At 39.9% G+C, this 23,865-nt stretch overlaps 1 protein-coding gene and 2 long non-coding RNA genes across 11 annotated transcripts in view; 1 reads left to right on the forward strand and 2 right to left on the reverse strand.

The window, feature by feature from the left end:
• LOC309609588 overlaps positions 1-13,471 on the reverse strand; it is a 162,140-nt gene extending 148,669 nt beyond the window's left edge. For 2 of the 8 annotated variants that reach the window (XR_014233489.1, XR_014233490.1), the window contains exons 1-2: positions 12,839-12,948; positions 9,420-9,497 (exon numbers count right to left, since the gene is read on the reverse strand). This is a non-coding gene — a long non-coding RNA (uncharacterized lncRNA). The other 6 variants (XR_014233486.1, XR_014233487.1, XR_014233488.1 and 3 more) reach the window with 6 other exon arrangements.
• Positions 1-23,865, reverse strand: part of LOC309609610 — a 705,176-nt gene that overhangs the window by 215,786 nt on the left and 465,525 nt on the right. The gene's annotated exons all lie outside the window — the stretch shown is intronic.
• The window catches only part of SLC16A7 (solute carrier family 16 member 7), a 171,879-nt gene continuing 160,746 nt past the window's right edge, over positions 12,733-23,865 (forward strand). For both annotated transcript variants that reach the window (XM_082351256.1, XM_082351260.1), the window contains exon 1: positions 12,733-12,915. The gene's annotated coding sequence lies outside the window, so the exon portion shown is untranslated. The remainder of the gene's footprint in view (positions 12,916-23,865) is intronic.

The following is a 23,865-nucleotide window of genomic DNA, read 5'->3' on the forward strand; positions in this document are numbered from 1 at the left end:
GACGTGGAGATAGGCAATCTACTGGAGAAAGAGTTCAGAATAATGATCTTACAGATGATCCTTCTCTTGGGAGAAGAATGGCTGCACAAAGCGAGAAGTTACAAGAAGTCTTTTAACAGAGTTAGAAAACATAAAGAATAACCAAAGAGAGTTGAAAAGTTTCAGAGTGAGTAAAAAATAAATAAATAAAAGAAAACAGTTAAAAAGAACAAAACCAAAACCCTAATCAGTAGTTGCCAGGGACTGGGAATGGAAGAAGTGGGTTGATGACTTGATTCTGGTGTGAGTTACAGGACTGTACACGTCTGTCAAAATTTGTAAGATTATTTACCTAAAAAGGGTAAATTTTCCTGGAGGTAAATTATACTTCATTAAACTTGAATAAAAAAAGTTAAAAACAAACATTATTCACTTGGAAAGATGAGCATGCTAGTAGAAGTAAAAAACAAAAAAATTATGTGAGTGATTTAATTCACAACAATTTTAAATTATAGCATGTGGATTAAGAGATGACCAGAGTTTCAAAAGAGGAAAGGGATGGGAAATTGCATATTAACTTGACTTTTCAATTGCTGGCTTGGTGAGACTGTGTATTCTTTATGTGCAGGAGTTTCACACAATTCTGTGTCTTGAATGTGGACCCTGAAGGCAGAAATAAAAGGAGATTGTGCCCAGTTTGCCTTTATAAACTGGTATGTCATAGGTTAGGTGCTCCAGAAGCAAATGCCACCACTGCATTTAGTGAGTAACGTGTTTATTAGAGAAGGGGAAAGGGGATAAGCAAGATTGGGTAGCAAGAAATTCAATTGTGATGGACCCAACAAAAACTTGGCCAATTCAGCACGGAGCTCCAGAGAGAACTCAGGTGATCACCATGGACATCTATTGATCCTTCCTTAACCAAATGTGACAGTAAACAGGTAGGTCCACCAACCCCAGGCTGCCTAACATGTCTAGTGGTCCAAATGGCCGGGGCTTTCCACCCGTCCCTGCCTTGCTCAGTCTCTAGGTGCAGGTGAAGCAGTTTGCTGCAGCTGAGGCAACTCTGAAGGAACTGACACTGGGAGGCTGTCTGGTGATGGCATCCCCACAGCAAGTCGGTCTCTGAAGAGCATCTGGGTGGTATAATCATCACATCTGTCACAGTTCACCCTTTGTACCACGGGCATCTATTTCTCCATATTTGTTCAAGTAGCAGCTCCTAGTCGAGCAGGATTCTGCTGGGTCTCTCCCCTGAGGTATCTCTTAGAAGTGGGAGGTCAGTGAGACAAATGAGACAAATGACAGCCCCTCTCACAGTAGTTGGGCATGGAGCCACTGATATTCAATTGGAGTCTTCTCTTTACCTCAAAGACCAAGGATCCAGTGTGGGAGTTGCTCCAACTGTCCAGTGTTAAAATCCTGGATCAGAAATGACCACTGAATGAATCCATTAACTTAGTGAACTCACTATAAGCTGGATCTTGGCAATACTCCATTTATTATCTGGAGCTCACCTGTCCAAATTCTAGGAAGGGGCATGATGATACTTTGGGTCTTTAGTTGTCAACGTCCACTCATTCACTCTGTCCTTCAGTCTGCATAATATCTAGGTTTCCCCGTTCCTGCTTTCCTTTGGGGAAAGACCTGGGGAATCATTCAAATATAATTGTCATGTTGTTGCAGGGTTGTTTCTCCTAAGAACCAGCCATCTCTGTAGTCAAAGTGTTCCAGTTCTAAAAACTGGCTCAGGTCTGGAAACAGGGCAAAGACTTATGATTTTTTTTTAATGGGGTGACTTCCTTCTACCTCCCCACCCAGTGATCCAACTTTGATTTCCTCTGCTGGTTCAAGATGAGTAGTGCCTTTGTCAGCTGTCCATCTATTATGCCCTTTTGTATGCCATGTTCTATGAATCATCTTAATAGCTTTCTGTGGATGAGCCCCTCTAGGATGCCAGACCAAGCTTATTAGTCACTGCAGTAGTCTTTGTATCCTGATTTTGGGTAGTTAAGCACTGCTATCTGAATTACACTGTTCTGAGGTCTTATCAGCCCCATTGTTATCAGTGAGCCAAGTTCTGTAACTGCCTTGTCTAAACTACAGAGGAGAGCCACCACTGAACATTCTAGTGATGCTGGTGCCCCTTGCACCAGCACATTCCTTATGGCCTTGTTAATTACTGTGCTCTATGGGTCTCCCTATAGAATATAATAACTGGTGAGTCTTTTGGTAGTATATAACATCTACATTCCTGCAGAGTCACTTCCCTGAGCTTTTAATGATTTCCTTCACCATCTGCCATGGAAATTCTGGCATTTCAGCTTTGCTCATCGTGATGGTTAATTCTATGTGTCAACTTGACTGGGCTATGGGAGCCAGTTGTTTGATCAACTGCCAGTCTAGATGTTGCTGTGAAAGTATTTTTTAAATGCCAAACATTTAAATCAGTAGAGTTCTTAAAATTATAGCTATCTATATCTATATCCATATCTACATCTATATATATATAGAGAGAGAGACATACTGCTTCTCTGGAGAACCTAACACATTCATCTGTGGGCTATTGCTTTTTCTGTATTTTTCTAGGAGACTTTCTAGTAGAAAGTTCACATCATCTCCTGGGGGTAGTTGCCAGTGTGTTAAATCCTGTATCAGGAGAAACACTGCCAAGTTAATCAACTCTTTCCTATCTAATTTTAAGTTTTGACCCCCTTGATTAAGCATTCTTAGTATCCAGTGACACAAGTACTCTACCAGCTCCACTGGCTAAGTCTTGTAGCTGCTTTGGGGGTACAGTCTTGTAATCCTTAAGATACCAGTTACTCCATACATCTAAATAATCTGATACTTCACTTTCACTAGTGCAGAGCTTCCATTGGTATGCCTTCCAACATTGCTGAAAAGTTTTAATAAATGAACCACCACATTGTTCCAGAAGCTGTCTGTGTTGGGGTCCTCCAGCCAGGTGATGAATAATGCAGCTCTAAAAGTCTGTAGTTGGGCTTCCCTGGTGGCGCAGTGGTTGAGAATCTGCCTGCCAATGCAGGGGACACGGGTTCGAGCCCTGGTCTGGGAAGATCCCACATGCCACGGAGCAGCTGGGCCTGTGAGCCACAACTACTGAGCCTGCGCGTCTGGAGCCTGTGCCCCGCAACGGGAGGGGCCGCGATAGTGAGAGGCCTGCGCACCGCGATGAAGAGCAGTCCCCGCACCGCGATGAGGAGTGGCCCCCACTTGCCGCAACTAGAGAAAGCCCTCGCACGAACCGAAGACCCAACACAGTCATAAATAAATAAATAAATAAATAAAATAAATAAAGTAGCTATAAGAGCACCCAAGCCCTTACATTAAAAAAAAAAAAAAAAAAAAGGGTAAACGGGCAACAGTTAACCCGAAAGTTGTTTCCTATCAAATAAGTCATGTCAAATAACACCACTTAAAAAAAAAAAAAAAATTAAAAAAATAAATAAATAAATAAAAGTCTGTAGTTAACATCTGCTTTCTCAGACCCTTCCTGGTACCAACTTTCAAAGGTTGGATTACGTAAAAGCAGATTCTGAGAAGTTTAAGGTGCAACATATTTATTAGCAGTCAACACGTAAGAAGGGAAAGGGGAATTAGCATGACTGGGCAGCAGAGGAAATCAAAATGACTGGGTTTTAGTACATCTGCCACCCTTGGTCACCAGATGCAGCCTACCCAAAACAGGAGGTGACATCAGACAATGTGACTTCCTGCAGCTAAGGCAGAACTTGAAGTTGATGACATGTGGAGGCTTCCTGCTAACCCCGCTCTCTGCATCTGGGCTGCATCTGGGGTCTAAGAAACACAACTGTGTCTACCACATGGAATTAAATTTTCAAAGGCAGGAGATAAAACAAAAAAACCCAAGGAACAAACAACAAACCACCTACCTCTTTCTCTCTATATCAGACCTGACTTTTCTAAGGAAAACTATAAGCAGGTCCATTTGTTGTTTAGTAATTTTTTACTAGCATTCTTCCACTGGTTTCCAGTTGGAGAAAGTGATAGAGAAAAAGAGCTAAGGAGGAAAGTGTGGCAGACTGCATTTTCCAAAAATGGCTGCAACAACATCTCCCACCCCACATGCTTTCCAAAAATGTATATTTGCTATTCCCCCTCTAAAGGTGGAGTCTAATACCTCTTCTCTTTTGTGGTAGGTAGAATGACTTCCCAAAGATATTCCTACTCTACCCTAGAGCCTATGAATATATGTTGTTCACAGGGCAAAAGGGAGTTTGCAAATGTAAATAAGATGATGGGCCTTAAAATAGGGATATTATCCAGGTGGGCCCAATATAATCACACACATTCTTAAAAGCAGAAAACTGCTTTTAAGAGATGGAATGAGGAGGAAGTCAGAGAGATTCAAAGCATGAGAAAGACTCTAGGCACTGTTGCCTTTTGAAGATGAAGGAGCAATGTGATGAGTAATAGAGGTGACCTTCAGAAGCTGACAGCTGCCATGGAAATGGAGACCTCAGCCCTACAACCGCAAGGATCTGAATTTTGCAGGTAACCTGAATGAGCTTGGAAACAAAATTTCCCCTAGATTGTGAGACCCAGAGCAGAGGAATCAGTCAAACGGACTCAGACTTCTGACTTACAGAATGGTGAGTTCATAAATTTGTGTTGTTTTAGGCCACTAAATTTGTGATGATTTGTTACAGCAGCAATAGAAGACTAATATTGACTTGTGACTTGCTAGTGACCAGCAGAACAAAATAGAAGAGACACTGAGTAACTTTTGAGTTTAGGTGAACCTCTACCTGGGTCTTGGAAGGCTAGCTCTCAGTAGGCTGCCTTTAGGAACACAGCAATCACACTGTAAGAATCCCAAGCCATAGGCAGAAACCATGTCTCAGTGCTTCAATAAGGAGACCCAGGAGAACCTAGCCTTTGAGTCATTCCAACCCAGAAACCATATATGTGATTGAAGATGCACCTCAATATATTAGGACCCTGTGCTCCAGTCTTTCCACTTGAAGCTACAGACATTATGGAGCAGAGACAAGCCATCCCTGTTCTACAAACAGAGTACATGGGCATAATGAAATTGTTGTTGGTTTATACCACAATTTTAAAATTTTTACACAAAAATAGTAACTGGAAAAGAAAGGAAGGGGAAAAAAAATCTCTCAAATAAAAAGAGGAATAATTTTTAAAGATCCCATACCTGGAGTGAAAAAGATATACAATTCTCTCTAGAATAGTTATGAGGAGGAATTTTATTCTCAAGTTATATCTGGTTGAATGACAGAGGAAGAGAATATCTTTTTATGCTCTACTCTACAATGGGGTCTGTAGCTCCCACATGATAAATGGTACTTCTTGCAGTTAATCTTAACTGAATAGATATTTATTTAAAGTAAGATGCCAGTGAAGTGATTAATTTTTCTATATAAAACTATTTCTGGATTTTGCAATTGTCCAATTTGTTCTTTAAAAACTGATTAAGGAGATAAACGTAAATGTCAAATCTTTTTTAATTTAATTTTTTTATTGAATGAGATTCTCTAAATTCTATAGTGTTTATAATTTTCAAAAGTTTCACACACATGATTTCATACAATCCCATAACCCCTTTTCCCCCCTACCCCTATGTTGCTTCTCCCAGCTTCCCTCTCCCCACTGGCAACCACTAGTTTGTTCTCTATATCTGTGAGTCTGCTTCTTTTTTGTTTTATTCACCAGTTCATTGTATTCTTCAGATTCCACTATTGGGTTGGCCAAAAAGTTCTTTCAGGGTTTTCTATAAGATGTTACAGGAAAACCCGAACGAACTTTTTGGCCAACCCAATATAAGTGCTATCATACAGTATTTGCCTTTTTCTGTCTGACTTATTTCACTTAGCATAATGCAAATATCAAATCTTAAGTAATATTATATTTTCTTTTCTCATTCAAATTATGTCAAATCAATTTGCTTTACTTATGTAACTTTATTTCTGAAATACTATTTCCTAAATATGTACATATTTTGCATATGATAATACCACCTTTCATTTTTGTTAAGTTTTACAATTTAGAAATCAATTCCATTTATTATATCATCTGGTTGACTCTTCTTAATAATCAAATCAAGTTTTTTATTTACAAAGAAAGTAAAATTTAAACATATTTGTGTCTTTGCCAAAGTAGTGCATTAGTAAAGTGCCCAACTAGGCCTATATCCAGTTATTCAGATGCCTAGTATCTGAAATACTAATTTCAGACATTGTATTGCTTTTTTAACACATTTTTTATTTTATGTATTAAAAATCAAACTTCATATGATAACATATGTCCACAGAAATATTTCTATTTAAATATTCATGTAAGTATTTAAATAATAAAAATAATCCAAATATCCTTCAACATGTGAATTGATAAAAAAAAATTGTGGCATTTCCACACAATACAATACTAACCAACAAGGAAAGGAAGAACTACTGATGTATACAAACAACTACATGGATGAACTAAAGATAAGTATGCAGAATAAAAGAAGCCAAATAAAAAAGAACACATATGATGTCATTCTATTTATATACCATTTTAGAGTACAGAAAACCAACTGGTCTATGATGATAAAAACCAGATTAGCAATTGCCTGGGCTTCAGGGAGGACTGAATAAAAATGGCATGAGAGAACTTTCTGGGATGATGGAAATGCTCTATATCTTGATTAGAGTGGTGATTAAATGGATATAATAATTTGTCAGAATTCACCAAACTGTACACTTAAAATGCATGCATTTTAATGTAACTTATATGTCAATAAAGTTTATTTAAAATAAAATAAAGCTGGTATATTGACAGAGAAATCCACAATTGTTGTTTGAAGTCTTTGGCATCATGAAAGAAAGCTCATTCTCCTTCATAAAGGCTTCCGAGGAAAAAACTCTACATGTCTTTTTTGAAACATGTTTCTGCATCTCTGGATAACCCTTCAACTCAATACTGTAACTAGGATAGTCTATTCCAGTTCAGATTGAAAAAAATTACGAGGAATATCATTCAAGAAAACTAATATCCCAATATTTATACTCTGATTTGTACATACGTGCAAACATAATTATGGGATGGGTGTAATCATAGCATTAGTATCATAATAAGTATGAAAATTAAAGAAATAGTGTATAGTCTGCTTGAGAGAACCACTACTTACATCCAAAAAGCTTATCACAGTGCCTATCATGTAATAGTTGCTTAATAAATATGTCTAATGAATAAAACTCATGAAGATTGAATTCCATGACTCAGGACATGCATTGAGAAATGAAATTCTGGTGAATCAAGGAAAAAAAATACAAAATCAATAAACTTCAGGTGACCACCTACATTGCTAGGCTCCACCACAAACCACAGGGCTGGATTTGAAACCTACATCACATTTCATATAACAAATCTTATACAGATTATTTCTTGGGAAAAAATTTATAACAAGTGATAATTCAAGATCACAATCAACAAACTCCCAGAAAAATGAACCAACATTAAGAAATCAATTAGAATTATACAGCAAAACAGCACAAAACAAATAAGCAGTTTGAGTCAATGCCTGGCAGATGGAAATCAGCAGAAAAGCCTCTGAATGGAAGACAAAATGGCAAAATGGCTCTAACTTTAGGCAAATAAAACAAAGTAAGGGCAGTTGAAAATCTAGCTTACTGAGAAGCAGGTAGCTGAGAGTATTTTAGCCTGAAACTATCTTGTGACCTATGAGGCATTATGTAAATGCAAACAATGACTAACCCTTCAAGGACAGTCCAGGCACAGGGCAAGTTACACCAGGTTACAAGTTAAGCAGGTAACTTTATGGTCGCATTCTTATGCATCTTGATCAAAACTACTCTCCAAAGTATTTACAGTAAACAGTTATATTTGGTTAATTAGAAAAAAAACCCTCACCATACATAAATATTTTCTTCATTTGTTAACAGTATGCATAATATCTGTAAATCTTTGTGCCCTTGAAGAGCTTGAAAGTACCAGGGAGTTCTAAAAAGTGAAGCTAAAGTTAGTAGACCCACCTAAGACCACATGTACAGGAAAAGGCACTGAAACCTAGGTTCCTTGGTACCATATTCATTCATCATTCATTCATTTGATAAAATTCATTAAATATTAAATGCTTATAAGCCATTATTTACAAGACCCTGCTAGGAAAGTTTATAGTTTATTGTAAAAATTTTTAATCCAAGTTTTTAGTTTTATATGCTTTCAGAATAATTAACATATTCAGATGAAGGCATCTATAATTAGGTTTATAATTAGAATTCATTAAGCTTACTTTATGGATAACATTAAATAAATTGTAAAATTAGAAAAATACCAGTGGACAGGACTTTAAATGCAGAATCCACTGAGAGATTTTTGGAGCCTCAAGAGTCATTTCTTTTGACAAAAGACCTCTCTGGGCTCTTGTATAGTTATTGAAAGGCACCCCATACAACCATGTCCAACATGATTGTTTTCCCATTTTTTATTCTTTAAAAACTGAGACTAGGTTTGCATTCTCCACAATTCTATGGGAGGCGTCCATAGAAGAGATTTCCAAAGTAGCTGATACGGATGCACTCAAGATATAAATCGAGAAGCAGTGGAGTGATGTCTTTCATATTTTGTATATTGTATGAAACCAGGTCAGAGCAATCATATTCACAGCTGCTAGCCAGCTACAATCTCAGTCACAGTATGCTGCCACTAGATGCTGGATGGCAGGTGCACGTTCATTTTCACTCAGGCTGAGGGGAATACTGGGACATTTGGTCTTTTGTCCTTAGTTAAAACCAATCTATTGTGTGTAATTAACACACACACACATACCCCTGCTTTGGTCTCACAGAGTCTTGCCAAGAAAAGGTTGTTATATGTTAAGTTGGGGTTGTGAGGATATGTATTTTTAGCCTTGACTTAAGAACACATTAGAGCATTCTTGTAAGCTCAATGTTTCATTGGCTTGTTATGCCATTATGATTTTTAATCTTATTAAATAGCATCTTGTATTGGTCAGAATAGGCTAGGCTATGTTCTCATGACAAATTCTGAAATCTCAGTGGCTAAACACAATAACGGTTTCTTGCTCACACAGAGTCCAGTGCAAGACAAGCAGCCTTTCTTTATCTTTTAGTGACTCCATGTTATAGTGACTCCATATGAAACATGAGGCTATTAGAGCAGGGAAAGGTGGGGAGAAAGGAGAATTACTGGTTCTTAATGCCCTTCAGCCAGAAATCACATAAGTTGCTTTCATTCATACTCTATTAGTTAGAACTTGTCACATGGCCCCAATATAACTGTAAGAGAAGCCAGGAAATGTAGTGACATGCAGATCATGGATACTATTAGTGCCAACAGCCTCTACTACATATCTGTTGCAAAAAACTCACACTGTCATCTCTTTCCTCCCTTGGGCAAACATTATTGATTACCTTATATCTACAGGAATTTGTGCTGGATGCTGGAAGATTACAGGGAGGAGTAAAAGGTCATCACTACCCTCCAACAGCCTAAAAGATAGGGGAGACAAAAGAATTACAATATTGCCATACTGTGAAGCAGAAGAAAATCCCCCAAATAGAGGCATACACCATGTACTATAGGAACATGGGAATTAATTCTTATTGAAGGAATCCTTGAAATGCTACAGAGGTGATGACATTTATGCTGGGCCTTGGAGGACATGCTTAATACAGAAAAGAGGGTGGGGAATGAGAAAAGACATGGCATGGCTGAGGAATGAAGGGGCAGAAAAACTGGAAATGAGGCTGTGGGTGTGTAATATAAGTTTGGGCTTTATTAATTTGTATGCTATGTATGTATTCACTAGTTCACTTATTTATGGAACAAGAGTTGCTGGAATATTTAGTATATTGCTATCTTTTGTTTCTCCCATTGTTATTTCACCTATGAGTAGAAATCAAGGCAGAAATTTTACCATAAAAATTTCAAGTTCTGATCACATGATTTGCTTTTCCCCTAAATTGTATTTTTTTCCTCAATTTCTGAAGAATATTAAGACTGCAAGTCATAAGAGAAATTGACTGGATTTATTCCCACCTAATTCTCTTTTCAGATTCCTTTCTAAGCCAAGCAAATATTTACATAGCATGCCTAGCCATAGCAACAAGGCAATTTAGAAATGAACACCCAAACACTAATACTGGGGCAGTAGATAAATTGGATCCAGAGTTTTAATCGTTGGAAAAACAAGACTTAAAAAGAAAACTTGCTACAGTTCTGATATAATACTATGGGTAGTGATGTTTAGGAGTTTGTAAATAGGTTAAATAGGCCAAGAATATGAGGCTGTGAAAAATACAGGATGAAAAAGAAATATAGGACAAAAAAGAAAAATCAAAGAGAAGGAAAAGGGAGAGTAGGGTCAAAATTCAGGAAATATATGGTCTTTCTCCTTCTTTCTGTTCTTTGAAGTAAAATAAAAATGATGTATGAATGGGAAAAACGTCAGTAACGAACACTGAAGAACATGACTTTGAAGCGTGTATCTTAATGTTGTTTCTTTTTAAAATTTAGCATTCTTTTTTGTAATGAAAATGAAGCATTTATAGTCACTGCTAGACATTCCATCATTATCAAATGTCTTATTATAGCTTATACAAGTGTCAATTTACAGATTTCTTCCTTAATATAAGTCTAAAGTTCTTCCTGGAGTTTCTGTCTTAGTTCCTTAGTTTCCAAACTACCCCACTCTCTGTAATACTGTCTTCCAAACTTTCTGATGTTACTAATAATGGCCACCATTTATTCATCTCATATTATCTACCATCAACTTCACATATATCATTTCACCTAAATCTTCTGACAGCAATAAAAAGTTGATATTATTACTATTTTGTAACTGCAGAAACTAAAATTCAAGCCTACAGACTAGCTGTGGCAGAAGTAAGGCAATGTGAATTCAGCCAAATACTTAATTTGTTTCCAAATTTGTAAAATGTGAATAATCTGCCAGCTACAAATGGGCACTTGCCACCTACCTCTACAAGATTGAATCATGAGCTGCTTGCTGCAGCTGCTGACCTTCAACACCCCCTGAAAGGAGTTCAGGGTGGAGATCAGGAATGAGGTACTCTGTGCTCTGGGAAAAACTGGCAGAACAGGCCTTCAGATAGATATTTTCAGGAGAAGATTTTATGAGCCTGATTTTTGCATCTCCTCATATCTAGAAAAGCACTAAAATCCTTCACGGTGATGACTACTCCTCATGACTAGCAGAAACCTTCTGCAAAAAATATGTGCTTGATTGCATGTACCCCACCTTCACCAAAATCACATATATACTGACCTTCCCCCCTGCCTCTTCGGAGCGCTTTCTCCGAGCTTTCTGAAACGCTGTTTCCTGGGCTATAGACTTCATTTTGCCCCAAATAAAACAACTCACAGCTCTCATGTTGTGCATTTTTTCCAGTCAACAAATCTAATATGGCTACTGTATTAATTGAGATAATCTATATAAGTACTTAGAACAGTGCCTGACAATGATAAGCACTTAATAAATAGTAATTATAATGATTATTATTACCAGATTGCCATTTTGATTCTTTGTCCCTTGGACTTCAAAATTCCACTTATTTCAACTAAATTATCTTGGCTTTTTAGAAATGATTTAATTTCTAGAACAAACAAGAAAAGCTTCTAAGAAGTTATATTTTTATCTAAGGTTAATGCAACATTTTATCTTTCTCACTTTTTTGGAGCAAGAAAGGGGGGTGGGTCAGTTAAATGGACAGAAAAGCTGGAATATGAATTCTCAAATATAAGGCCCCCTTTTTTTCTCCTGGATTGTTTCTTTTCCTCTAAGTAGTACTTCAACTTTAAAAACATTAGAGGAACCAATGTAAATGTTCATTTCCAGCCCTTCTTCTTTCCAACTTCCCCCAAAACATGTTCTAGACACGGGGGAAATATAAAGGTAGAAGAAATCAAACCAAGACTGGTATTACCATTATCCCTAGCGCTATGTATTGTCAAATAACTAAATTCTATTTTGAAGAATTAAGTAATTTGAGAAACTAAAACTGAATCATTTATAAGTGACCTTCTTTCACCTCTTTCCTATTTTCAAGTTCTTGCGCTACTCCTCCACCCCCGGGGGGTAAATTTTATTTTTCCCTTAGTGTGAGGGATTTGGTTGGCAAGCCTAATCTCCAACACTGCAATCGTCCCTCCTGCCTCCCTGCCCCGGGACCCCCCAAAGACCTCCACTGAAAAAAGGCCCAGCACTTTGCCTGCAAGCTCACAGTGAGACTCTTCTCTTCTCCCTGCCTTCGGCCAGGTTCCTCTCCTTTTGCATGGCTTTCCTCACCCCTAGGTTGCACCACTCCCTGCGGTATCTAAACAGAGCTACCACACACCTGGCTCCTAGGTTAGGTGCCAAAGTACTTCGGGTAAAGCGTGTCCCAACTGATCTGGAGCAACAGTTCTACCAGCCTTGCGGCTTTCTCTCAGGGTCAAAACTAAAATCTGAAGTGGAGCGCCCCGAGCCACAGAGAAAGCGTCTACAGCGTTGACAGTGGCCTGGAGCATGCTCAGTCCGCCTGGAGTCACTGGGCGGCGGCCGGCCACCACTCGCGGCCCCCGGACTCAGGCAAAGCCGCGGGCGCTCGCGGCCACCCTCCTCCTCCTCCTCCCCGCACCCCCCTCCCCCTGTCCCCCCCGCCCCTCCGCCTCCCCCCGCGGCGCGGCGCGCGCTCCCGGGCATCCACAAGGGAGCTCAGCCGCCTCGCCTGCCCTCCCCGCCGCCTCCACCTCCTCCTCTTCCACCTCCTCCGGCTGCGGCGGGCGAGGACTCGTCCGGGGACATAAATAAATAAATAATTCCATTCACCCGGTGACAGCGTGGCGAACCGGCGGCGGCCGGCGGGGGACGGATCGCTGCAGCGCCCACCCTGTGCCGGAAACCAGGTAAAGTAAGTTAACACCCCGGGAGGAAAGGAGCAGAGGACGGGGCGCCGGCGGAGAGGAAGGCGAGCGCGCATCCGTCACCCGAGCTGCCCGGGGAACCGCACGCGTGTGTGTAAATAATGGCCAACCTGTGACACGCACGCCAAAGCCGTGAGCCGGCGAGCCCTTATATAGACAAAATTCCCCCAGGCGGCTGCCGGAGGAGAGTTCTCGTCACACGAGCGCGGACCTCAGCCGGGTGCAGCCTCGGGGCGCGCGCGCGCGTCGGAGAGGGGGGCCAGAGGGGTCCGGGGCGGAGAGCGCTCCGCGCGCCCGCGTGCTTCCGGCCAGGCGACGCCAACGCTCCGAGCTTCTGCACAGAGGCTCTGCCGGCGCGGTGCTCCCCGCACCCCCGTCCTTGCCCCACGAGTCCCCCCGGCAGGTTCCCGCCTGGCGTGTCCCGCTTGCGCTTCTCAGCAGCACCCCGGGGTGGCCTCGGCCGCAGGAGCTGGGGATGGGGGGGTGGTGAGAGTGTGTGTAGGGAGCATCTTCTCTTTTAGCGGATGGTGGGGGCTCGGAGAGGCTGGAAGGAGAGGACGAAATACCAGGGGGGGGGGGTCCAGTTTTGTTCTTTTTCGGTCTCCAGGTAGCGTGGCGGGGGCGAGGCCAGTCGGGGGCAGAAAAGGAGTGTGACTTGACGGAGGCGGAGGAGGGTCTGCGCCTCCCGGGCTCACGCTGGGTTTCCTGCGTGAGCTGCTGCGCCGCGCTGGGGGTGCGAGGCCCGGCCAGGTAGCGCGGGAGGCTGGCGAGGCTCCTGTTTCGGGCGGATGCTGCTTGGCGGCTTCTCCCTCCACCCCCATTTTCTCCCTTACTTCCGCGAAACGGATTGCAGACTGCCTTGGCAAGGGGCGGTTGTGACCAAGGCCACTTTCCGGGCAGGGCTGGAGAGGGAATTTTGTGGTCGACGTCAGGGATGTTAAAATTACACACACACACACCCACACACACACGAGAGGAAATGTGCGGTTTCTCTCTGCCTCTCCCTCCTGAAGTAGTTCTGAGTGGTGTAGTAGTTCGAAAGCTAATATTTCGTGTCTTTCTCCTTTCTTGGGTCTGTTAAGGGACGCAGCAGAGGAATAAAACCACGCGCAGTGATGAGGGTGATGTGAAAAAGCCTGGAAACAGTGGGCACTAGGTGCCCTTTACTGGCACCCCATGCTTTATGACTAAATCCAAACTGGGAACTCGGGAGGGCTGCAAACTTTCAACAGACACGTTGGCTTGAATGTGCTGTGTCATTGAAACCTCAAGAACTACGTGTGCATTTGGGGGAGAGTGGCTGAAAAATTAGAGCTGGGTGGTGGCCGCAGAGAATGATGATTGAACAAGGTGACCCTTATTTGGCCCTGGTGAGACAATCCTAGCTCCACTTTCTGCTTCTGACCACATTGCATTTGAAGCAGTCTAAGTCAGCTGGCCTGAATGATCTCAGTAAAAGGGGAGGATTGCCTTAAGCAACTCAGTGTGTTGCGTGACAATTCATAAAGTCAGAAATTCGTTTTTGCAAAATTCATAGCAACAGTTTGCAATTAAGTACTGCTCGCCCCACCCCCGCCCGGACTGTTTTAATAATGGTCAGCGATCTGAAATTTTAACACCTTTTTCCCAATGTCCTAGTTAGTTCACCTTCCTTTAAATGCTCAGTTTATTTCTAGACATGCATTTACTCTTCTATAATATCTGGCTGATATCTTTGGCCTTGAGCCCTCCTGAAGGGAAAGAGGGCAAAGAGACTTAAAGAAACATACTTTATCCAGAGTTACATTCCTGGTTCATGGATCTAAAGTAAAAGAAGTCTCCTGCAATTGCTTTTCATTCTATATTCATTTATCAAACATGTTTTTGAGACATTCACATGGAAAGAGGTAATTAACTTTAGAGTTAGACCTAGATTTCAAGCTCAGTTCTGCACTTTTGTAAGATTAATTATTTAACAATCTCATCCTCAGTTTTTCTTATTCATAAAATGGGATTTGTGGTATCTACCCTGAAGTGCTATGGTGAGGAATAAAGTATATGGAAAACACCTAATAAATAAACTAGCTATTTCTGAACCCCTAAAATCACCCCAGACCCTGTACTGTGGTTCCCAAGATGAAGGAGGTTGGAATTCTGCTCTCCAAAAACTCAACGTCTAGTCATCTAGGATAATCTTCCTCCTGTCCTCTTTGCCATCAGTCAGTTTCCTCTCAGTGGAAGAAGCATATGTCTCAAATAATTTGAAAGGGATGTAGCAATTTCAAGAAATTAAGATGTGCTAAAAGGCAAATTTGAGAAGGGCACCTTGCCTCAGAAACCTGTGTGTTCAGCCCCATCCATTTGCCCATTGACAGTGACCCAGTATAAACAGGTAATGGAGGATTTTCTCTTGTTATGAGGGCAGGACATCCCTTCCCTGAAGAAGGTCTTTGCTAATGAATTGATTTCCATTTTTTTGAGAGACTGAGCAGCAAGTTTTTTCTGCACTTTGGACAGACTAATCCACTCACTCTGAGAAGCCCAAGAGTATAGTAACTGTAACAACATCTCTGTAATGCTACCATGTTCTGGGCACTGTGCTACCACTGTCTATTAACTCCTTTTATCTCCTTAACAATCTTAAGAGGTAGGTCTGTAAATATCCACATTTATAGAAGAGCAATTGAGGTACAGAGAGTTAAGAAATTTGCTCAATTTGCACAGCTGGCAAGTGGCTGAGATGGGGCAAGCACCCAGGCAGGCTGTCTGATTTTAACCACTAAGTAGTACGGCTTATGCTGCACGAAGCTGAACGAGGGCAGGGACTTTGTCGTGTTCTCTCTTCTCAGTGCAGTGCCTGGCAGGTGATAGTCCTGAACAACTGATTATAGAAAAAATGAAGCAAGGAGGGACGGGAGGAGAAACAAACAAGGGAAGAGTGAGCCTCCTTTCCTGCCTACAACTCTAAATCTGGCAGGGAATCCCTCACGGACTCTGCCTGGGGGACAGGATAGTTGAGGATCTTCTGAAGAGTTGTTTGCCTTGTCCCGCATTATTTATTCTGTGTGAGCACACGCATAGAAATAATTCACGGTAGCTAGTGTCAGGTGTTAAATGTTTGGCATTAAGGCTACTAGGTTGTTTTAAGGTTCACTGGCTTGTTTTTCTTAAAAGACTTTTGGGAACCTTTTGAAGAACCAAGTTTCTCAATAGATGGCATGATAGTGCTGGATTGCATAATAAGCCACTGAATGGACTCTCATTGTCTGAGAGGTCATCCTTGTTTGTCCGAGGCTTTCTCAACTATTTGGATCAAAGTGTGCAGGAAATGTGTTGGGAAACGACTGCACACTAAGTCTCAGGGAGTAACAGAATTTTTTTTTAACTGACGGAGCAAGCTTCATTTTCTCAGTTGGTCCCTTAAGTGGTGAATCCAGGGTCCTAATCTACCTACTTGGAAGATCCAGTAGTTTTTATTAACCTTTATTGAAATCCCAAATAAGTTCTTGAAAATTTTACAGGGCATTTGGGTGACAACTACAAAATGCTGGTGTAAAGATATTTTTGTTAAAAATTTTGTACACTTAGGATAGCCCCACAAAAAATGACATACTGTGTGGCTCAGATATCTGAACTGGTGATTACTGTTTGGTAATATTTGGCATTAAAACAGAAATTTTCAGTGGAAAATATCTAGTATGGGTGGTAACACAGAGAAATATTTGTTTAAATAAATAAAGATCTGTACAAAATGTTGGTATTTTTAAAAAGCAGTTAAATTAAACATGGGCTGTTTCCTCCCCTAATAACACAATGAAATGTATTCTTATTAATCATGCACACCCCTAAACAGATTCTGATTAGAGCTAATATGCAGAAGAGTTATGAATTATAAGAAGCTGCCCTACTAAATAATTTACTTGAAGACCTATTTCTTTTGGAACTAGATTAGATATGAAAAAACAGTAAAACTAAAAGGCATGCATTTGCTTGAAGAGTTTCTAAGGGATGAACTGTATTAATATTTGCCTGTTTTTGAAATTGATTCTCCAAAATTTCAGAATCTGAAGTTCTATCAATTTTTCTCAAATATACAAAAGGTGCATTCAGTGGTAAACAGCATTATGTGACAGTGTTTCTCAACAGGTGACACTATTGGCATTTTGGGCAGGGCTCCTCTACATGGATTAGGAATGCCTCTTTTATTGCAGGACATTTAGTGTGTATGGCCCCTGTCCTCCATATGCTGATAGATTCCCCTCAGTCATAATTACTGAAAATGTCCCCTGAAATACCTTTTGGAAGAATAGTACTAGATGTGATTGAAAACTGTTGGCCAATAAGATCAAATTGAGAATGTTTAAGGAAATAATCCTTGAAATGAGTGTACCTTCCAATAAGAAATTCTTTTGTTTTTTTCTTCAAAGGCTAAAAAGAGTAATCTCCTGTGAAACTACTTTGATTTAAAGGAATGAGTTCTTCCCTGTAAAGTATATTAAGTATTAATATTTCAGAATCAGGTTATAATTGGCCTCTGAGGGTCCAAATCTTCATTCGCTTCACACTGTCAACAGCCTTTAGTAAGGTTGGCCCTGCTGCTTCTTTAACTCTTCTCTTGACTTCTGTGTGCTCTTTGTGCTGTTCTTACTTCTCTGACTGCTCATTGGTGGCTTCTTCTTCGGCTTTCCTTTCATCTCCTACTCAAGTATGTGTTCCTCAATTTCCGTTTGAGTTCTTCTCTTATCTGTATTTGATCCATTGGCAAAGCTCATCCTCTCTTGGCCTGTGTTTTGACCTCAGTAGGAGTAACGCCCAAGTCATTATCTTCAGCCCTGACTTTCACATAGCTCTGGGCAGCCCTTCCCAAGTACCTGCTGGACAGCTTACCTCTTCTGTGCTTCTGACACGGCTAACACCCTGTGGTCTCTTCTGAACACTGTCTTCCTTCCTTCTGTTGCCCCTGTTGCTTTTATTGGTATTAACATTCTAATCTAGAAGCTTTTGAGACCCTCAACACCCCCAGCCTTACGTCTTACAGTCAGTTGCTAAGACCTGACATCCAAAATGCTTCTTTCACCAGTTTCCTCTTTTCTGATGCTGCCACAGAGTTCAGGCACGTTTGACATACTACCTAGAATCATGTCCTAGTCTCTTAGCGGGTCTCCTCATTTCTGGTCTCTCACTGTACCAGTTAATTCTGTACGTACCACGAGATACTCTTACTGAAATACACCTCCTTTTCCTATTTGTTAATAACACTTTGTGACTCCCATTACCTAGGTCTAAGGACCAACGTTTCAATCTCTGTAATTCCAAGAAGTTTTTCCAGGCTCGTCTCCCACTGCCACCATCCTCGAGCCAAATTGAACTGTCCCCTGTGCCTCATTTATCTTCATTCTATTTCCTGACACCACACCTTTGGTCTTGCTGTTCTTTCATCTTAGAATGCTCTAGCCTCCTGCTATTTTTCATGTCTAGCTTCAACCTTCAAAGCTGAGCTTAAACACCACATTCAGATTTCCTCTGAAGCCTCTGGATAGGTAGAAGAAGCTTTTCTAAAATTTCAGTAACATTGCATTGTAATCTGTCTTGTGTGTTTTAAACATTGTATTATAGTTGCATATAGATTTGTATATCTTTGGTTTCTCTATATACTACAAATTTCTGGATGTTGGGAATAATAACATATCCATATTTACATATCCTTTAGCACTTTGGTGGATTACGGAGCTACATGGGACTTAGAGGACATTGGTTTCTGCTTTTCTTTATTGTTTCTTCAGCATTTTCAATATACCACCATCTATTTTTATTTTAAGTATGTTCACTGAGGCAGCCTGTTCTTTTAAAGACAGTTCCAGTTGTGACTGCATTCTTCTTGCTTCTACCTACGACCCTTACTCAGCTTTCCAGGGCCACACAAAATAAATCTTTTTCTGGGTTGATTGAGAGCCTGTACATACGTGGTGACAGCTCACATTCTTGCGTTTTCTCTATGAATTTAACATATTCCGTTTTTCTACCTGTTCTTTACAGGACCTGGTGAAGCTATTTTTTAAGGCCATTGTGTTTCTGGAAGCATTCAAGTTTAGGAAAGTCCATATATGTACAAAATAGTTCAAGGATGAAAATGGTTGCTTATGAATATAAATGTTTGAACCCTTGTTCATGAGCCCATTGGTCATCAATATTATCTCTTTTCAGATGAAGTCAGAAGGTGGGAAGTAAAGGCAAATAGAGGGACCCACCTTTGGAAGAACCCACTGTTACCTCAGGGCTGAACATTTTCTTTCCGTGGCCCTCAGTGTAGTGAATGAATGAATAAACCACCGAAAGGAAGGAAAGAAGGAAAATTCACTTTAAATTTTGGTTACAATTAGATATTAGCCCCTCAGTTAAAGTATTTGCCTTTGTAGATTAATGCCGTAAGAGGTAAAGCACCTAAGATGGTGTGTGTGTGTGTGTGTGTGTGTGTGTGTGTGTGTAATAAGTGAGTTTAGAGACCAAAGATGTGGCTATTAGGTAAAGCTATAGAGATCACTTTGAGGAAAAATAGCTTGCCTTTATCAAACACTTCTATGTGTCAGGCATCATTTTACATATTCATTTTACACATTTTAACTCATTTAATCCTCCAAACGTTATGAGGAAGCATTGTTTTGACCCTCATTTTACAGGTGAGGGAATTAGGGCAAGAGGTTAAGTATCTTGCCCAAGCTGTGTACATCTTGTCAGTGGAGGGATCTGGACTTGAATCTATTAACCACAATACACCTTCTCAATATTAGTATTTTAAAATATGCAGTTCTGCAGTAGATTTTAAGAGATTCTAGAGGAAGGAAGTTTGAGAAATGTTAAAAAAAAAAAGACTAGTCAAGGATAACGAGTCTTGATCTGTTAAAACACAGTCAGCAGAATGATAAGACTTCCTTACTGTTTAAAGGAAGTATCTGGAACCAAACTAAGAGGCTTAGAAAAAATAATGACCTCTTATTGCTTGTGGACTCAGGGAGGCTGGGGAACCATTAGGGACTGAAGAAACAGTAAGTCCAGGATGTGATCCCTTTAGCACAGGTAGCAAGATGATAGGGGTGGAGTGTGCATGGGGTGGCGGGTCTCCTGTGGATACCCCAGGCTGCGGGCACCAGTGGGTATGTGAACAGAGTAGTGTCTGGAGAATTCCCATGGATGTATATATGTCAGATCTGCAGTGAAGTGGGCTTTTGAATAAAGCCTATGACGTATTTCAAGCCAGAGAATGTAATCCTTTAATAACAACTATTTATTCATCCACTGTGCTCCCAGACACCGTTCTAGATGTTAGAGATGGCAAACAGGTAAGCTCCTTTTAGTCTTGAGTCCCACAAATAAAGGAACATATTCTCAAAACAAGGTTAAGCAATTTATGTCCTTCAGTCAGCTTTTTGTAGACCTCCGATGTCATCTTCACTCTGTAGTTTGTCTCAGTCTGTGGTTCTCTCTTTCCTTTTTTCTCCATCACAGTGTCACGTGGTGGATCAGAGGCTTTGTGGTTAGTTAGACAGACCTTGATGGAACTTTGACTTAGCCACATCTCAGCTGTTTAACTAAAATCAAGATATGTGAACCTTCAGAGCCCCAGTTTCCTCATTTTAAAAAATGGAAACAATAAAACCTATATCACAGGATTGTTGCTGGAGAGTAAATAAATAATGCAGGTAACTTATAAATGGTAATCATAATCATTTTGTTTTTATCTCTACCAGTATTTTTGGTGCATCTTGAGGCAGGGCCTCTTTATTCTTGAGGAATTCTCTTCTGTGCACAGGTATTTATGAATTATAATATTACTGTTCACAGCCTGAGCCAAGTAGGAGATTCATAAAACAACAACAACTCATTGACTTTACAGTAATGTGGGTCTTTCCCATATAGACAAAGCTCTGGTTTTTGGTACATATAGGAAGACAACTCAACACTGATATTGATGCTGCAAAAATATTTCAGTGCTAAATTTTTCACTTAAACACAATGTTAGTAACATCAATTGGGACTGTATCCCAAGGGCATTTTAAGATGGAACTTTCTTACTTTCCACTTAGAAGTAGCAGTGCACATAAGCACATTTAAAAGCTATGACAAAGAGAAAAACAGTAGTCATTCTATTATCACAACTTAGAGACATTTATTCATATTAAGATGCAAACTTATAGCAACGTAATTATTGATACCATTTAAGTGCTTCTTATGTGTCTGATCTTTTAAAAATAGAATTTCTATTCCTCATTATTACCAAGTAAGATATATTATATTCATTTACAGGTAGAATAAAGACTCAGCAAGATGAGGCTGCCCATTACAGAACCCCAAGAGTCAATGTCTCAGTAGATGTTTCAATGTAGGTAGGACGCTAATGGCAACTAGATCTTGCTCCCATATCTTAAAATCCCATATCTTAAAATCTTTAAATCAGTAAATAATTAAGCATTGCTCCATGAAGTAATATGCACAGAGACCTGAAAAGATCATGTATAAGACATCTTTCCTGACCCCCTGAGGAGACTCTAATTTCAGAGACATTCTCTATGTGTGTACAGTTAAAGGTACAATCCAGAGTAGGATTGAGTGTCAAAATAAAATGATAAAGCAGTGATTGTCTACAGCAGAGGTTGACAAAGTATAAATAACCCTTGGGCCACATCTAGCCTGCTACCTGTTTTCATAAATTAAGTTTCTCTGGAATATAGCCACACCCATTTGTTTCTGTATTTTCTGTGGCTGATTGCCTGCTGCAGACAGAGTTGAGTAGTTGTGACTAAGTCTGCAAATCCTAAAATATTTACTATCTTTCAGTTTAGAGAAAAATACTTGTTGACCCCTGCTCTAGGATTCCAGAAGAAGGAGACTTTACTATGTAACGGAGCAATCAAAGAAGGGTTTAATGAAAGAAGTGGAAATGTTTTTAGAGCTGAGAGATGAATAGTCTTTAAGTGAAACGAGGAGATGGTCATTATAAGTGCCACAAAACTCGAGAGTAAAAGCAAAAAACACATGGATAAATACAAAAGTCTGCTGGAGTATAAGGATTATATTTCTGTATATAATTCATATAATATTCATTTATCTATGAGTATACTTTTTGTAAGTATTCTTCTAGAACTGTGATTCTTAAACTTGATGGGACATTTGAATCAATTGGTAAAAAATAAGATTTTTTTTTTTTACTCATTGATCTGTGATACTGAACTGTGGAAAATCACTAATCTAGAATACTTATTCATTTGCTATTTTCTGTTGAGGACAGAGAATATTTTTTTCTCAAATGGTATCTCTGCCTCCTTAAACTACATGCATGCTGGACATACATTAATAATTTTGCTAATCACTAGTTATAATAAAAATAATACTAGCTATTGAGCACACATCTAAGTGCCAGCACTATGCCAAGAGCTTTTTATACCTTCTCACATTAAAAGTTTACAGTAGCCCAATGAGGTAGATGTTATTATTCCCATTTTGCAGAAGAGAATACTAAGAATAGATGGAACAAGTGATTAATTGCTTTTATACTACAGTACTAGTAAATAGACCCTCTTTATCTAATATCACCAAGAAATCGACTCTTAAAAAGAGAAACTTTTTTTTAAAGTGTCTTTATTTTTTTTTAATTTATTTATTTTATTTTATTTACTTTTGTCTGCGTTGGGTCTTTGTTGCTGCGCGCGGGCTTTCTCTAGTTGTGGTGAGCGGAGTCTACTCTTCGTTGTGGTGTGCAGGCTTCTCATTGTAGTGGCTTCTCTTGTTGAGGAGCATGGGCTCTAGGTGCGCGGGCTTCAGTAGTTGTGGCATGCAGGTTCAGTAGTTGTGGCTCGCGGGCTCTGGAGCGCAGGCTCAGTAGTTGTGGCTCACGGGCCTAGTTGCTTTGCAGCATGTGGGATCTTCCTGGACCCGGGCTCGAACCCGTGTCCCCTGAGTTGGCAGGCAGATTCTCAACCACTGCACCACCAGGGAAGTCCCTAAAAAGAGACTTTTGGAGGTAGGGCATAGATAGGAATGGACTTTCAGAAATTTAAAAAAAGAGTGAATTTGCCAATTTGTTCTATTATGTGACTTCTTTTCTTTTAAAAGCATTGTGCCATATTTTTATAAAAGTTGAGTCTGCTTTCATTACAAATTATTCTACAAATTTTTATTGAACATACTGATTTTTTTTGGACTGGAACTTTCTGTACCCTTTTTGTTTATCTTGTTTCTGTCACTTTCTGTCCATAGCTCTTAACCTTGTCTCTTAAGGTTCAGTTATTTGTAATGTCCTTCCTTTCTTCCTTCTTTTTCTGTAGTATCCCTTCCTAATATCATATAGATTCCAGTTACTTATTGCCTGGTGTCTTCAATGTAGCAATAAAATGCTTGAATGCATTTTCCTAAAGCCATGGCCTCTTTCAGAAGAAAAACAAAGAATCAATGCAACTAAATACCAGTTTCTTTTTCTGAACTTAAAAAGTGGCGGATACTGCAGGAATATTTGCATATCACTAATTGGTATGACAACATAATAAGTAGATAGGAAAAGGTGAATGATTCAGAAGAAACCTCAGGGAATATAAGAAAATGTAAGTCCATCCCCTGTGGACCACATTAGCATCTCTGTGGAGAGTCACCTGGCCGCTGTGTCCTGGGGAGAACATTAATTACACTCAGTAATGGCCTGCTACTGGAGGATTTACAGATGTCAGATCTCAAGCTCATCTAAAAATTATTTCCCTTTTTATCGTTAATTTTCTTAGTAATATGTGCTGTAATTTAAGGGAAAAAAAGCACTTCAATGAGGAAGCATGCAAATTTTTATTGCTTTAAGTTTATTTTTATAAATAACAGATTTATTACTCTATTGAGCTATCTGGGCCCATTATCTACATTTATTTTCAGATATTCCAAAAAAAGGGCCTATGTACTTCTATAGCTGTATCACCA

This window comes from Balaenoptera borealis (genome assembly GCF_965194805.1).
Source record: "Balaenoptera borealis genome assembly, chromosome: 13".
NCBI classification, from domain to species: domain Eukaryota; kingdom Metazoa; phylum Chordata; class Mammalia; order Artiodactyla; family Balaenopteridae; genus Balaenoptera; species Balaenoptera borealis.